This window comes from Moschus berezovskii, chromosome 10 (assembly GCF_049115385.1).
Source record: "Moschus berezovskii isolate FMDL1 chromosome 10, NW_MosBer_1.0, whole genome shotgun sequence".
Classification (NCBI taxonomy): Eukaryota; Metazoa; Chordata; class Mammalia; order Artiodactyla; family Moschidae; genus Moschus; species Moschus berezovskii.
In genome coordinates this window covers 1,887,434-1,891,960 of record NC_142469.1, presented here as the reverse complement: position 1 = coordinate 1,891,960, position 4,527 = coordinate 1,887,434, and the positions used below count along the sequence as shown (strand labels likewise).

At 46.5% G+C, this 4,527-nt stretch overlaps 1 pseudogene; it reads left to right on the top strand.

Annotated features, from left to right (window-relative positions):
- Window positions 1-1,229: 1,229 nt before the first annotated feature.
- On the top strand, window positions 1,230-2,510 carry LOC129560975 (wee1-like protein kinase 2 pseudogene; annotated as a pseudogene).
- Window positions 2,511-4,527: the final 2,017 nt, after the last annotated feature.

Here is a 4,527-nt window from a genome sequence, read left to right as displayed (position 1 = left end):
ATCCCACTCCACTTCTGTCAAGGTGGCTCCTGTCCCCTGAGATGCTCACCTCTGGCGGTCTGAAGCTGCAGGCCTGCTGAGCACCTTCGGAGACGAAACTCCCTTCAGCTGCTCACACAGCCAAGGGCACACAAGGATGCCTGTGGAATCTGGATCACAGATGGAAGTTCAGAGCCCTGTCAACCTGAACTTGGGATTGGTGCTGAAAGGGAGGCCACACCCAACTCCCTTTTCACTGGACACAGCGTCCCTGAGCTAGAACTGCTGAATCCATTCTTCTGTGGAAATGCAAGCTGAAAAACACCCATCTTTCCGAGAAGATATCCAAAAGAGTTTAGGAGCAACACATTTGGAAACCAGAGCGGATGACATGCATGTCCATGGAAACTTGACACCTCTCAACAAATGCACTTGAAATGATTCCTAGACATATGTTCCATGCAAAACGGTTCACAAATCCAGAAGGAAATGGAGCAGAGATTAGCATGAGTTCTGTGTCTTCACACACAATACAGAAAGGCACTACACAAAGAGTAACAAGGGAACACAGTGAACTTTGTCAAATGCAAGATTTGGATTCTGGGAAAAACCGTCTGAAAAGCGCAAATGACACATCGCAAGCTGGGAGACAACTGTTTGCATACACAGAGCTTAGGCAGGATTTGGCTCTTAATACACAAATGACATGAACACAAATGGGCCTGAAGGAGACACCAGGAGAAGGAAGGGACAGGGAGAGTACACTGGATGATGCCCAGCACTGAGGCCTGAGAAATACGGTCTAGCTGCATTCCCCGAGCCCCTTGGGACCCTGGAATAGGCCTGTTCTACCTGGAGGCTCAGAGAAATGGACAGTGAGGAAGGGGAAGAAAAATCCTTGGCATTTCTAACACTTCCAGCAAACGCTTAGAAGAAGGCAATTATCAACCCCACTGACAGTGACATTCCCTGAAAGGCAATAGCTAGGAGTCCATCTAACCCAGGAGGGAAGCCCTTCTTCTCAGAGAACTGCAAGAGATGGATGAAAGAAGGTGAAGCCCAACAATCCAATGGAAAATAAGCTGTGCTCACGGATCAGAGGAATTCCTCCGGTGTAGCTGTTAGTCGGCCGAAGGAAAGCAGGGCTGGGACCGAGGAGCGTGCCAGCTTCCGTTCTTTCTCCTTGGTTCAGCAGCTCTGTTTCCTTCTGCTCGGCCTTCTTGCCCAGGAGGTGAAGCTCTTTGGCTGAGATGGGTGACAACAATGAGAACAAAGAACTGAAGCAGAAGTTAAACTTTTCCTGTTGTGAAGAGGAGCATGAGAACGAGGGGCAGAAGGAAGCACAGGAGAGCGAGGAGGCCCAGAGTCAAACCCCAGAGAGGCCTAGAGGTCAGGGTTCAGAGGCGAATCTCACACCACCCAGGACGCCCCTTAGTAACGCACTTCGCGAAAGAGACCAAGCGAGTCCAGGTCAGGGTCTCGGGACTCCAGGGTCACACTCCCTTCCACGCCCTGAAACACCACCAGGCCCACCAGACAAGAGCAGGCGGTCACACTGCGAGAGCCCCTTCACTCCCAAAGGCCAGGTGAGCCAGTCAATAATTTCTTCAACAGGGAAGCCTCTCCCCCGAAGTTCTAAGCATCTGAAGCTCACACCCGGCCCCTTCATCGATGAGATGACCTCAATGGCTCTGGTCAACATTAATCCCTTCACACCTGAGTCCTATAGAAAACAATTCCTTAAATCCAATGGCAAGAGGAAAACCCGAGGTGATCTAGAGGAATGGAGTCCAGGAGAAGGCAAGGGAGAACGAGAGCTGCCTGCTAAGAGATGTGTTTTACGAGAAACCAACATGGCTTCCCGCTATGAAAAAGAATTCTTGGAGGTAGAAAAAATTGGTGTCGGGGACTTTGGTACAGTCTACAAGTGCATTAAGAGGCTGGATGGATGTGTTTATGCAATAAAACGCTCCACGAAACCTTTGGGAGGATTATCAGATGAGAATCTGGCTATGCATGAAGTTTATGCCCATGCGGTGCTGGGACACCACCCCCATGTGGTTCGTTACTACTCTGCGTGGGCAGAAGATGACTACATGATCATTCAGAATGAATACTGCAATGGTGGGAGCTTGCAGGCTGCAATAACTGAAAACGCGAAGTCTGGCAATCATTTCCCACAGCCCAGACTCAAGGACATCCTTCTACAGATTTCCCTTGGGCTCAAATACATCCACAACTCCGGCATGGTGCACCTGGACATCAAGCCCAGTAACATCTTCATTTGTCATAAGATGCAAAGCAACTCTCCTGTAGTCCCGGAAGAGGTTGAAAATGAAGCTGATTGGTTTCTCTCTGCTGATGTGATGTATAAAATTGGTGACTTGGGTCATGTGACGTCAATAAGCAATCCCAGAGTGGAAGAGGGGGACAGTCGCTTCCTGGCTAATGAGATTTTGCAAGAGGGAACTGAAAGAAGCCCAGCAGGCCCAGTCCCCCAAGGATGGCCACAGTGTCCCAGAGGTCTTTGAGACCCCCACCGGGTCAAGAAGCACCAAACGGCTGGTAGGAGGAAAGAGTGCCAAGTCTTCAAGCTTCACCTTGGGGCAGTCTTCCCCATAAGACTGTCTCTCCCATCAACTTACCCTTTATCCCCAAAATAGAAACCGGCTGTGTCAACCTTTCTCCTGTAAACGGAGGAACTAACAGACTTGGGAGGCTGAAGATTTCAAGAGCCACCCTAATTTAGCATTTTCAGCCAAGATCCTACAGCTGCCAAGGCTTCCTAGCAGCACTGGTGGCAGGTACTACCGTTAGCAGCCATTTCTCTTCTCTCATTATGTTCCTAACACCACCTGTCAACAGCTCAGTGACTTCTCAGATTTGCTGATGCACAACGGGAAAGCATGGGCCTCTGAACTGAAAGCTACCGCCCCCGACTCTCCCCAGCCCCTGCAGCCTGTGGACTAAGAGGCTGCCTACCTACCTGCCTACCAACCAAGGATCCCAGGGACTCTCCTGGCACACAGAAAGAAAGTCAATTTTGTCTTGAGTTGAGGTAGCATTTTTATAAGAAAGTATGCCTGGATTTCAACAACACTTCCCAGGCTAGATGGTTTTATTCCTCAAAAAATTCTCAGTCGCTTTGAGCAAGTGGTTTTCCTACTGTATTCCCTGAATGGAGACAATCCCTTTCTCTGATACTGTTTTTACAAAGTAAATGACTTCACCATGTGAGGTAGGTAGAAATAAGATTCTATGTGACTTGAATTTCTGAACTGGCTATTAACTTTTGGAAAAAAAAAACACTGGCTAGAGGGTTTGAGGGAAATCTGATGTGGTTTGTTGTCCCCCAATCTATTTGTTTTGACTCTCTTGTAACTGTTATAACTGGTCTTGATTTTTCTGAGTGTTACTAATTTCTCCTGGATTTTATGAAAAATTGGCTTTGCTTCCTGTGATTTTATCCTATTTTATCCAAATCCTTTACTCTGTATATATATTTAAAGCAATAGAACATTTGTAAATAAAGTTTTTTCGCTTTTTTTTTTAAAAAAAAAAGGAATTCCTCCTGGTAAGATGATGTCACTTCCCCCTCCACCCAACCCCCACCGTGGGGCAATCCAGAGTTTCCACGCTATTCCTCTCAAAATACCAACGGGTGTTCTCAGGTCATTATAACCAAAGAATTCCAGAATATCTATGGAAAAACAAAGGAGTCAAAATAGTCAATGCAATCTGCCACAAAGCCCTGAAATGTACATAGCAGGCTGCCTGATAGCCAATTAGAGTATCACACTAGGATCATCAGGACAGCATGGTACTGGGAAGAAATCAAACACGCAGAACCAGATACATGGAATGGAATTGAGGGTCCAGAAATAAACCCAAGCATCAATGGTCAATTCCTCAATGCCAAAGGAGGGGAGGCAATATGAATGGGAACTAGAGCCTCTTCAACGAAAGGCCGTGGGAAATGGAGATGGTTCCATCTGTACAATCACATTAGCTATTGTTCTCATAACATTTCAGATTTAGGGAAACACGTCAATACAAACCTGAAGTGATGAAACTCCTGGAAAGAAACAAGGGCCATTGGCTCCTTAATGTCAGGGACTTCTCAACACGTGTGTGGGAAGGGGAGGAAAATTGGGTCTCTTCAAGTCAAGGAAACAGGAAACCAAAAGACACCAACTTGCTTCCATCCACTGAACAGCTTTGTATTAGAAAAGCTAAGCATTCACTTATCAAAATGGTAGCAATCTGAACACAAAAGAATATTTGCAAGCAGAATATCGGAGAAGGGTTCCTTCATAAAAGAGACTGAGAACTCACACCACTAAGTCTCCCAGAACAAACCCCAGACATATCCTTTCCCCTAACATGAACTCCCACCCGAAACCTTTACCTCACTTGAAATGAAACCATAAAGCCTCAACCTAGGTCAACAATTCCCCAGCGATCAATGCAAAGAAATAGAGGAAAACAACAGAATAGGAAAAACAAGAGATCTTTTCAAGAAAATTAGAGATATCCAGGGAACATTTC